Below are 13088 nucleotides of genomic sequence, written 5' to 3'. Positions count from 1 at the left end.
TTATCAAAAGTCTCCCAACCAAAAAAAGCCCAGGACCAGATGGCTTCAGTGCTGAATTCTACCAGAAATTCAAAGAACAGCTAATACCAATAATCCTCAAATTATTCCATACAATAGAAGTAGAAGGATTATTACCAGACTTTTTTTACGAGGCTACAATTACTTTAGTACCCAAACCACACAAAGACACAACTAAGATAGACAACTACAGACCAGTCTTCCTTATGAACATTGATGCAAAAATACCCAATAAAATACTGGCAAATCGAATCCAAGAACACATCAGAAAAATCATCCACCATGATCAAGTAGGTTTCATCCCAGGGATGCAGGATGGTTCATCATACAAAAATCCATCAGTGTAATTCACCACATAAACAATCCAGAAAAGGTTCCTCAGCTTTTTTAGTTTACTTATTTGCTCTCACTTCCGTTTTAAAAATCTCAGTTAAAATCAAGTCCCATTGTTCCCTGGCTCCTGAGCTTTTGACAAAGCCCAGTGGGCTTTACTTCTTCACACATAAAGTCCCCATCTTCTGCCTGTGGTCCTGGAGCTTCCTTCTTCTTTATGGGAAATAGCAGTTAGGTAGCAGTTTACACACTAGAGGTGCTGTCTGTCTGTCCCAGTTTTTATCAACAGCTATTTTTCAGAAAGAATGTATAATTAATTGGCTGTACTGATACTTATGAAATAGAATCATAAGCTGTAATTTAAAATTTCTGATTTTATATTTGCATCATTTTTCAGTACTGAAAACCATTTGCTAATCACACAAGTGAAGTTACTCATGTGTATATATGTATGTATATGTATTTATTAATATACTCAAATATATACATATCCATATTATAAGAATACATTTTGCAAAGAATATTTTAGCTTTCAAAGAATATTCTTTTTTCTCCTAGAAGTTATCTTTCTATGTTTTGAAGTCACTTAAAAGTATCCCTTTATGTATGGTTATGAAGCTTAATTGAAATATGAATAAAGTTTATTTTGTTTGCTTTTGATTTTAGAGGAGATTGAATTATGAGTTATTTTTTACTTATGTAAGGCAGTTACATGACTTTTGTCTTGTATTAGTGTCCTGTTGCTGTGATAAAACACCCAGACAAAAGCAACTTAAGGGAGAAAGGGTCTGTTTGACTCACAGTTCATACTGTATCATTTTGGGAAAGCCAAGGCAGCAATCACTTGAAGCAGCTACTCATAACACATCTGCAGTCAAGATCAGAGAGCTCTGAGTTGATGCATGGATGCCAGTGACAGCCTCCTTTCTCCACTCTATTTAAAAAGTATTTATTATGGATGAGGTTGGGCAGCTTTTCGGACATTCAAAGGCTATTTGTATATTTTTTGGTATGAAGTTATTTTAATTAGATTTATTGTTAGTATTTATTGATCCTGTGTTATGAAGTATAAATAAAAATGAGTGCACATAGCTTGTTCTTGTGTAATTTACTATGCGTCATGTTCCTGGGCATGTTTTATTTTGCTAACGTCACTAAAGTTTTACTTTTTGCTTTTGCTTTCTTTTTGTTTGTTTGTTTCTCGACTCTTTTCTCTTTCCCTGTTCTCTTATGATTAGCTCTCCCCCTTTTGACTTTGTAATTCTTATTTGCATCCCCCCATCCTTTCTGAGACAGATTCTCACCAGGCTGGCTTTAAACTCACAGTTCCCCTCCTTTTTTTCTCTGTGGTGCTGGGATCATAGCTGCACACCAGGGCACCAAAATTGCTTCTTTTGAAATGATTTGTGTGTGTATGTGTGTGCATGTCACGTGTGTACAGATCTCATAGAGATATAAAAGAGCATTACATTTTCTAGAGTTGGAGTTCATGTGGTTATGAGACTCCCAGCATGGAGCTGGGAGCTGAACCCAGCTACTCTAGGAGAGAAGCAAGCACTCTTAATCATCAAGACATCTCTCCAGTCCCCCAACTTGCATTCTGCATTAATTAGAGAATATATATTTGTGTGTGTGTGTTTATGTATGGTACATGAACACACATGTAATTGTTTCATTGGGCTTTTTCCCTGTTTCTATCATTGATTCTTATTCATATGATGTTTACTTGGGTTCCTTCCTCCCTCCCTCCCTTCTTCCCTCCCTTCCTTCTTTTCAACAGGGTTTCTCCACATAGCCTTTCTTGGCTGTCCTGGAACTCACTATGTAGACCAGCCTGGCCTTGAACTCATAGAGATCCATCAGGTTTAAAAATGTGTACAACAAAGCTTGGCTTTATTTTTTAGTTACCTTGTTGAGTTCTCTAAATTGATCTTTTATGCTACTGGCACTTCCTGGAAAACAGTCTGAGAAGTCAGGGATGGGTAAGAGCAAGTTAGCCAACAACTTTTAGAGGCTTGTGGCATTGAACGATTGTTCATCCACATCATTGTTTCCTTTGCTTCTAGGAGATGCTTTCTTTCATTGTTTAGTTCTCCTCAGTACACTCCATGGGAAGCTCTCCTGGCTGAGTGTCAGTCTCAGAACTGGTGGGTACACTTGGTTGACTTGTGGTGGTTGTGTTAGCTAGATGAGCTAGGTTGTTGACAGAATGGTCTCTCACTGTCCTGATCTTGTTCATCACTCTTGTGTGTTTGTGATTTCACTGTGGTTTTACAGGGACAGCCCCCTTTGAGTCTTTCATTTATTTGCATGTGTGTAGAGGTGGGGGCACAGTGCTTGTATGGAGTTCAGAGGACACCTTTTGGGAGTCAACTCTCTCCTTCTACCATGTGGGTCTAGAGACAGAACCCAGTCATTAGTCTTGGTGGCAAGCATTCTTAACCACCAACCCTGCCGCCCTCCTTTGATTCCTTTGCCTTCTGTACCCTGCATTTCAGTGCTGTCAGCACAGGATACTTGGAAAAGAATTTCAGGGACTTTGGCACTCAATTATCAAGACTGCTATTTACTATTGTGGTATATTTATTTCTTTGTAGTATGGGATAATAGCAAGTTTTCTTGAAGATGGTGGTTTTAATTTCATTTATTTTGTTTGTTTAGAGGATATTGGTGTATCATGAATAGTAAAAACCCAGAGGTTTTTGGGGTTAAAGCTGACGATTGGGTAAGCAAGGTGACCAGCCACTAGAGTTTTCACCTCTGTCAATGTTTTTGTAGACCAGACTGGTCTTGAACTCCCGAGTGCTGGGATTAAAGGCGTGCATCACCACTGCCCGGTAACATATTATATATATTTGTGTATGTGTGTGTGTGAGGCATAGGGAGGGAGAGAGAGAGAGGGGGGGGGAGAATGTATGTGATGTATGTGGAGGATAGAAGACAACAAATAGGAACTGGTTCTTGCTTTCTATCCTGTGGTCAAGGATGGAACTCAGGTTGCTTGGCAGCAAGCATCATTGCCTACAAAACTATCTCACTGGCCCAACCCATATTAAGGCTTTTAATGATTGAATTGAAATTTGAAAGATGAGTAGCTGTTTGCCCAGTGGCTACAGAGGAGGGACACTCTAGGCAGAAAGAATAGAGTATAAGTTTAAGGGTATAACTGGTATAATTCATTAAGAGGACTTCAAATTCTTTACCGTGGGGAAGGGGAGTACAAACAGGAGGTGTGTCAAAGAGACAGGGAGAAATTTAGTGAGGCAGGCTAGAATGAATTACTGGGTTATTCAGTTAAGTTTGAATTTTATTTATTTATTTTTGTGACAGGGTCTGACTATGTATGTAGCTTGACTGGCCTGGATCTCACTTTGTAGACCAGGTTGGCCCAGAACTCACATAGATCCATCGGCCTCTGCCTTTTGAATGTTGGAATTAAAGTCACCATGTTTGTCATTGAAGTCTGAACTTTGTGTGTGTCAAAAATGAGGAATTGTGATGTTTTTGCATAGGAAGTTAATATAGCATTTTATTTTATGTTAAAGATATAAGTTCAGGAATATTTTGGAAGATAAATTAGAGGAGTCAAAATTGGAGGAAAGGAGACTAATTGGGGTATCATTACCAACTCTGAATAATTTTGTGAGTCCTGAACTAAGGGAATAGAAGTGGGACTATAGGACAGAATTGGCCAATATGGAGGCTACAGGGGAGATACAATGTGGTCTTTTCACTGACCTAATGTGAAGAGAAGGCAGAGTGAAAAAATATTTTAGAAGTGTCTGGGTTTGGTGTTTAGCCTTAGGATGATACCTTTAATGTAATTTAGAAGTATAAAAGGAAGCAATTACTTTTATTTTTTTGAGGCAGAATCGCACTGTGTATCCCTGGTTGACCTGGAACTCATAGAGATCCATCTGCTTCTGCCTCCTGAGTACTGTGATCAAAGGCCTGCACCACCAACTATATTTTAGGGAAAAGACCATGAATCCAGTTTGTGAGGCAGCCTAGTGAGCAGTCAATTAGCGGGCCCTGAAACACATGAGAGGACTGGACTGTATAGATGGCTTTGTGAGTCAGAGGTTGTAAATAGGACTGAGACTGTACAGCGAGCCTGTTCTGAATGAGTGACACAACGAGATCAGAGAACAGAATGTAAGGGATTAAACCCTGGGAGGGACCTCCTTGCGTAAGAAGCCAGAGAAGCCAGAGAAGGACAAGCTACAGCAGACCCTGGGGAAGACGGCTAAAGGGCAGGGGAGAAATATGAGAGTAGTGCTTTGAAGCCAGGGAAGAAAGCCTTCCATCTCCTATAGAAAAGATGTGTAGTATGTAGGATCAAAAATAGTTCAATGGAGTTAGTATGCACATAGCCAGAGTCCATAGAGATTAAAAAATATCCATAAATAGTGAGTTGGGGTGATTCAATTTAAAGATTCTTTAGAGTTTTAAAAACATAAAAAAGCATCTAATCCACCCCCAAACCCCAGGACTTAGAGAAATATGTTGTTTTAAAAACAGTTACGAACAACTGGTCCTCCACTCTCTGGTTTTTTACTGATTTCTGTAAAATGCATCCAGTGATTTCAAGGTCTATGGTTTGATTTTCTGTATATTACCAAATGGCTTCTATTATTTACAGCTATTCAGGGAACAAAGAAGAAATACTATTTCTCTCTCAACCAATCATCTATTCATCTAGATACACGAGAGAGTGTGTATGTCATGATGCTTGTGTGGATGTCAGAGAACAATGTGGGGGTGGGGAGGTCAGTCTTTTCCTTCTACTATTTGGGTCCTGAGGGGAATTGAACTCAGGATGTCAGGCCTAGCAGCAAGTGCCTGTATCCACTGAGCCAACTTGCAGGCCTGAATTTGTTTTGTTAGCTTTTATTTTGTTTCAAATGAAGGTTGATAAGAACTTCCTTCCCTATTCTCTTATTGTTCAGTGTCTTTCCAAACTACCATTCTTCAGGAGACTTTACATACATTTGAGCTGTCTTATAAGACAGTAGTGTATTGAACCTATAGGTTCATTGGACTCAGAGCAACAAAAAGCTGGTCACCTGCAAAGTATATGTGGTTGTTGGGACTTGATGCATTGCATTTTTATGCTGTAGCTGAGTGCTATTTCTGTTCAGAATAATTCAACAAAAGCTTCTCAGATGTCTTACATTTTAGATTATCTTCTTTGGTTTCACTTTGACTAATTTAGTTCTTTGGCTTTTAGAAAAATCAGTATAAGGACATACTTTTAGAAGACAGTTTGATATTATGTCCTTTTAGAAAAATAATAAGAGTAGGGCCTGTGTCCTTCTCTGTCAAGGGTTCTTGTCCAGGTCTACAGTCCCAGGCACGAGTTCTCTTTTGTGGAGTGAGTATTCAGTCCAAGTAGACAATTGTTGGTTACACCCATAACACTCATGTCATTATTGCACCAGTGGACATATTGGTAGTCTGGTTATTACCATGACATGGTAGTTTGAATGAAAAACGGTTCCCATAGATAGTACATTTAAGTGCTTGGTCCCCAGTCAGTGAAACTGTTTGGGAAGGATTAGGATGTATGGTCTTGTTGGAGGAAATATGTTACTGTGGGTAAGCCTTAAGGTTTCAAAAGCCCACAGCATTTCCAATTAGCTCCCTCTGCCTCTTGCTTATGTAAGATGTAAGCTCTAAGCTACCACTCCAGCACCACACCTGCATGCAGCCATGCTCCCTGCCATGATGGTCATGGACTAACCTTCTGAGACTGTAAGCAAGCCCTAATTTAACTTTGTTTTATTTTGGTTATGGTGTCTCTTCACGGCAATAGAAAAGTTACTAAGATATGTGATTTGTAGAGTTCTTTGGCTTTTAAAATAGGATGTAGGTGACTGTCATGCTGGACTTGTATGAGAGGGGATGTCATTAAGAATCTTGGTTCTACTGTTATTTTTATATAGTACAAAATGTCTTTACATTGGAAGACATTGCTGCATTCAAATTTCTGTCCTTTCTCCCTTGCTAAAGGTTTAAAATATGTGCCATTGTGAAATACATGTGAAGTGGTATTTTATACAGTAACAATTGTAAAGTATGCCATTGGAGGAGGGGAATGAGGTCATCTTGTGAAATCCTTACATGCAATGTTACCTTTCAGCTAAATCAGAAATGAAATTATAGCTCTATTACAACAACAACAACAACAACAAAAGGTAGGTTGCCAAGATGGCTCAGAAGGTCAGGGGACTTGCCACAAAGCCTGATGACTTGAGTTTTGTCCCTGGATTCCATATGGAAGACAGAGACACAACTCCCACCAATTGTCTTCTGACATTCCTAAATATACTATAGTATTTATGCTCTTCCTCAAATAAAGAAGCACAAATAAATAAATTGAAGGTAAAAACAGAAAATAAAGAGGAGATTAGTCTCAATTCGTTATTTGTGACCAGAGGGCCTTAAGACATATAAATAAGTAGAGTTTTTTTCCTTTTTTTTTTTTTTTACTTCATATTGTCAGAACAATCCCACCCCTTTCCATTTTAAAGTTTTCATTTAGGTACACATGTAAGGAAACAAGCTTACTTTTGGAAGCACATTTTGTTTTTTTTGTTTTTTTTTTTGAGACAGGGTTTCTCTGTGTAACAGCCTGGATGTCCTGGAACTAGCTCTGTAGAATAGGCTGACCTGGAACTCACTGATATCCACCTGCCTCTACCTCCTTGAATGCTGGGATTAAAGGCGTGCACCACCGTTGTCAGATGGAAACCCATGTTTTGATTTCTTTTTTTTCTTTTAAAGATTTATTTATTTATTATGAATACAACATCCTGCCTCCATGCCAGAAGAGGGCACCATATCTCATTATGGATGGTTGTGAGCCACCATGTGGTTGCTAGGAATTGAACTCAGGACCTCTGGAAGATCAGTCGGTGCTCTTAACCTCTGAGCCATCTCTCCAGCCCCCATGTTTTGATTTCTATTTTAATCTTATCGACTTACCACTGTGGGAGGAGGAAACAGCCCAATTTGATAATTTTTCACAGAACATCATTAAGATGATTATCCCAAGGTTTAATAAACAACTCTGCAAATACCACACTTGCGGAAAGCTCTTAAAAGTTTGTTATGGAGTTGGAGAGATGGTTCAGTGGTTAAGAGTACTGACTGTTCTTCCAGAGACCTGGGTTCAATTTTCAGCACCCACATGGCAGCTCACAACTGTCTGATACCCTCACACAGACATACATTCAGGCAAAAAACACCAATGTAAATAAAATGAAAATAAACTTGTGTTTGTTTTAAAAAAAGTTTCTGTTACTACATGCCTGTAATATCCATTTGCTCTAATATAGACTGTTCTATTCTGTTGAAGCTTCTAAGTTTTGGAAGCTGAGGAAATGAAAAAAACCACACTCTTGAGGATAACAGCATTTAGTGCATTTAATGACTGTAGCCCCAGCTGGGAGCAGGGAGCACACCTCTTACTCACCTCTCTGGAAATTGATTTTAAAGGGCTCAAGGTCTTTCATAAGGTTGTTTGTCATTCAGATTTCCCATCTCGAATTCTTTTTTTTTTTCAGCTTGTAGAAACTTTATTTTCCTTCTACTTTTTTTTCCTTTGCTCGGTTGTTTGTAGCGCAGCTCAGGAACACTCAGTGGTGGCTCCAACCCACTCAGTGGCCTGCGCTGTGGGAGCTGCTGTCCAGTCCTCAGTGGCTGGCCGGGCACTCCAGTCTTCAGTAGGAAACTGCTGGGTGGGTACGGAGGGCACCACCTGCACACCCTCAGACAGGTCGGCCACCCCTGGCTGAGCAGCAGTGAACTCAGGCGCTGGCACGGTCCATTCGCCCTGAAATTCCTCCTTGGTCACAGCCTTCTCCTCAGCAGCCGGCTCCTCCTTCTCAATCTCCCCTGGGTCTCTGTAGAAGTAAAGGTCAGGCATGACCTCCCTTGGGTGCTCTCTGGAGATAGTGCCACGCATGCGGAGTACTTCCCGGGCCAGCATCCACCACATCAGACCCACTGAGCTTCCTTGTTGTTGCATGGGATGGCAATGTCCACGTAGCGCAGAGGAGAGTCTGTGTTACACAGAGCAATGGGGGGCAGGTTGACCTAAGACGCCTCTGTGAGGGGCTGGTGGTCAGCCCTCGGATCAGTGACTACCAGAAGCCGTGGCTCCCAGAAGGCTGATTGGATCTGATTGGTGAAGGTGCCAGGAGTGAAACGGCCAGCGATTGGAGTGGCCCCGGTGGCAGCGGCAAACTTCAGTACAGCTCGCTGCCCAGTGTTCCTGGAGGAGATAACGCGGACATCAGCGGGGTTCTCAATGGCAACGATGGCCCGGGCTGCCAGCAGCAGCTTCTCCCACGTCCTCTTCAGATTTATGATGTAGATACCATCACTTTCCCTTTCGTAGATCTACTGCTCAATCTGAAAGTCAAGGTTGGTGCCACCTAAGTGGGTGCCTGCAGCAAGGAATTTGAGGACATCTTCCTCCTTCATCTGCAGGACATCAAGGGCTCCGGACATTATATAAGTTTCCCTTTCAAGTTACGATGGGAACCAAGAACAACGCCATATGGACCCGTCCCAGGACAGCACGGAAAGGCCCCATCCCAAATTCTTAAGCATGCTGCATTTCTAATTAGTCCACATGCAGGAATTATGCTTTAGATTTTAGTCAAGAGATTCAATACAAGGAGGCACCAGAGGGGAGCTCCACTTTAAACTCTCGTTGTGAGAATGGAGTGGAAGCAGTCTTGAATAATAATTATGGACTTTAAGATGTTTAAGCTAAATGTACATAAGCAGATTCAGCTATCTTACTGAAAATGGAATAATAGCACCAACTAACACTTGTTGAACCCTTGCTAGATGCCAGAGATATGGACTAAACTATATAGGCTATTTATGTCTATATCTGATTTATATCACCTTTAAAGTCTCTGTGAGGAGGGTACTCTTATTTTTCTCATTTAATAGATGGTGGAACTAATATTTAGAGAGAATCTAGCAGCTTGTCTAAAGTTCCCAGTGAAGGTCTGGAGAGATGGCTGAGTGGTGTCAAGATGTTTGCTACCAAGGACACTTATGGAGTGTGTGTGTGTGTGTGTGTTTTGTGTGTGAATGTATGTGTGTATGTGTGCACTTGTGTGTGTTTGTGTGCACTTACTTGTATGTGTGTGTATTTGTGTGTGTGTGTGTGTGTGTAGGAAAAAAATTTATAAGTGTAAAAACAAAATAAAGCTTCTTCCCTCACCCTAGTTAATGGCAACACTCTTTCCAATTGCTCCAGACAAAAACTTCTTTCTATTCTATCTCTACTCAGGAATTCCAATTGGCTCAACCATCAAAATGTATCTGCAATTGGCCTTATATGGTCGTTTTGTTGCTATTACCCATTATATGATAATCTCTAATTTCTATTGTCAGTTTGATTGGAGGGCCACTGTTTGATGTATCTGGGAGGATGTTTCTATATGACTAATGGAGGGCCAGGAGAAAGTCCTGTTCTAAATGTGGCTGGCAGCACCACAGGGACTCGGGTACTAGACTGAATATAAAGGGAGGGATAAAGACAACTGGGCAGGATGGGTCTGGGGGCCTCAGGTCAGGGAACTCTAACCTTAATGCCCTTCCCCTAAATGCCCTTTCCCTATAATGAGAATGATGACTACCTTAAATGCCATCGTAGAGCCTTCATCTAGTAGCTGATGGAAACAGAAGCAGAGATTCACAGGTAAGCACTGAGCCGAACTCCTGGAATCCAATTGTAGAGATGGAGGAGTGATGGTCAAAGGGGTGAAGACCATTCTGGGGAAACCCACAGAAAGAGCTGACCTGAGCAAGTGGGAGCTCATGGACCCCAGTCTGAAAGCTGGGGAACCAGCATAGAACCAAACCAGTCCCCCTGCATGTGGGCATCAGCTATAAAGTGTGGGCAGTTTATAGGGCCTCTGGAAGTAGAGCTAGTATTTATTCCTAGTGCATGAGTGGACTTTGGGAGCCCATTCCCCATGGAGGGAAATTTCTTAGCCTAGATACATGGGGAGGGCCTAGGCCCTGCCCCAAATGATTTGACAGATTTTGATGATTCCCTCATGAAAGCCTCACCTTCCCTGGGGAGTGGATGGGGGATAGGATGGGGGGGTCAGTGGGGAGTATGGGGGGTGGGTGGGGATCATGGGAGGATAGGAAAGAGAGGGAACTGGGATCGATACATAAAATAAGATTGTTGCTAATTTAAATCAAATTTATAAAAAAAAGACAACTGGGCATGTGCATTCCCCCCTCCTCTGCTTCATGATCAACACCACAGAGCAAGCCTCTCTTGAAGCTATGCCCTGCTGACTTTGAAAATGGCTTTTAGGAGAGTTGGGAGCTGGGGTCTAGAGAAATACTTGTGGGCAGAGTGTAATGATCAGTTCTGGTGGGAGTGTGGAAGGCTGGAATGCCATTAGGAATGTGATCTTCTAATATCCTTCTCTGTTGTTGCCAGAGCATGACTAAAACACAGCCTGGGGTATACTGTAATAGAGACATGCTCAGGGTATTAGATGGTGAGCTGTGAGTTAGATCATACTGATGTGTGACAAACTTGTGTCCCTCATGATCCCCCAGAGGTTACTGCATTTAGAAATGAGTGTTAAACAATTTTAAAGTAATTCAAATTTAATTTCAAGCAGGGCAATAAAGTGAAAATTTAGGCATTTTGTGGAAAAAAAGATAGGAAAAGATTGGGTGGGTTTGCCTTGTCCTGAGTTTTGTTGCCAGAGAGATCTATTGTTTCTGTCAAGAGATTGTTCACTTGCCTAAGATGCTGAAAACTGGAATTTGGTCCTTGTCTGCCTCTCATGAAATCCACACTTCTACCACTTTATAAAACCATCTCTGGGCTGGGCGGTGGTGGCACATGCCTTTAATGCTAGCAATGGGGAGGCCGAGGCAGGTGGATCTCTATGAGTTCGAGGCCAGCCTGGTCTACAATGCAACACGGAGAAACAAAACAAAACAAAACCCCCAAACACAAACAAACAAATAAACAAAAACTGCCATCTCAGTTGGGTAGGGATTGAAAGATTTCAAATCAATTTCAAAAAGACCTTTACAAAAGCAAACACCTTTATTAAATGGTATAGAAAGTCCCTCAGTATTTCTATTCACCCAAGTCTAGAATATTGTTGAAATGATGGCTGGCTGTAAGAGATTTTCTTGAATGTTTGGAGGTCCTTCCTAACTCCTAATATTTTAAAGATTATAAGACCCTAGTGCCTTAGAATGTGAATTGTGACACTTACAATCTGGTAGGATTTTTGCTCTGGACTCAGGTTGTCATGTTTCTGAAAGAAGCTAGTCAAAATTGAACAGACTTTGACCTTTCCTAAGCTTCATTTGCAAACTTCTGTAGTCTTCTACCATGTATGGTCCTGATTTCCAATCAGTCAGGATTACTGAACGGGACAGATACCAAAGATCAGAAAGACTTTTTATAAAGAAACAGCATTTATTTGTAGAATAGTAATTATGTGTAGTCAAGGTTCTCCAAGGACTTGGTTTACTATTTTATAATTTTGTCATGAGAAAGTAAACTTCTGAATAACGTTCTCTACCTAATGTGAATTAAATACATAAATATAGTCATAGAAGTTACCTTGATTTAATTAGGTTTATATTTTATCTCTTGGCTAAAAACATTCTGCACATGTGCATAATTTTTCTTCTCCCCATTTTTTCCTCTTGTTTCCAGTCTCTAGTGTTCAGTGTAGCTTTGGAAGTCCATTGTAAATTCTGCAGTAAATACACATTTTTAAAGTTTTATGAAGACTCAGTTCCTCCCTTTGTCCCTGAGATGAAAACAAATGTCATGAATCTTGATTTCATTCCCCCCCAAGGAGTATTTATTTCTCTTTTTCCCTTCTTTATTAAATTAATTTTTAATTTAAATTAAGAACAACCTTATTTTACATACCAATCCCAGTTCCCTCTCCATCCCATCCTCTCACTCTCCCTTAGGGACGACATTTATTTCATAAAAAGATTTATTTACTTTATTTTATGTGTATGCCTTGCCTGCATGTATGTATGTGAACTATATCTGATGCCCTAGGAGATAAGAAAACTGAATCAGATCTCTGGAATTGGAGTTACAGATGGTTGTGAGCACCATGTGGGCGCTGAGAACCAAGCCTGACTCCTTTGCAAGAGAAGCCAGTGCTCTTAACTATCGAGCCATCTCTCCAGCTCCAGTTTATTTCATTTTTAATTGTGTGTCTGCACAATGCTCACCCATGGCAGCTAGAGGCATCAGATTCCCTGAAGCTCAAGTTACAGGAGATATGAGCTGTCCAACACAAGTTCTGGGAATTGAACTGGAATTGTCTGAAAGAGTAATATGTATTCTTAACTGCTGCGCTATCTCTCCAGCCCAACAGTTTTGATTTTTATGTAGCAAGTGCCTGTCATAGGCAGGTTATCAGTTAAAGCCCTTAGTGAACAAGGCATTTGATCAGACTTATATATCAAAAGACATATTTTATTGACCCTGGGTTACACATTGAAGTACATCATTATGGGAGATGGGGGAATGGTTTAGTGATTAAGAGCATTTGTTGCCCTCCCAGAGAACTGGGTTCTGTTTCTAGTACCTACATGGTGGCTTCAAACCATCAGTTAATGCTAGTTCCCGGGGATCCAATGACATCTGAGACTTCTGTAGTCACCAGGCACACAGGTGACACAGAGACATTCAT

At 40.7% G+C, this 13088-nt stretch overlaps 1 protein-coding gene and 1 pseudogene across 19 annotated transcripts in view; one reads left to right on the top strand and one right to left on the bottom strand.

Moving 5' to 3' along the window:
- The window catches only part of Ctnna3 (catenin alpha 3), a 1429068-nt gene that overhangs the window by 59362 nt on the left and 1356618 nt on the right, over positions 1-13088 (top strand). The gene's annotated exons all lie outside the window — the stretch shown is intronic.
- LOC101837783 lies at positions 7982-8868 on the bottom strand (annotated as a pseudogene).

Source organism: Mesocricetus auratus, unplaced genomic scaffold, assembly GCF_017639785.1.
Source record: "Mesocricetus auratus isolate SY011 unplaced genomic scaffold, BCM_Maur_2.0 Super-Scaffold_100027, whole genome shotgun sequence".
In the NCBI taxonomy this organism is placed as follows: Eukaryota; Metazoa; Chordata; class Mammalia; order Rodentia; family Cricetidae; genus Mesocricetus; species Mesocricetus auratus.
Note: the sequence above shows the minus strand (reverse complement) of the source record. Positions and strands in the feature narration are given on the sequence as shown.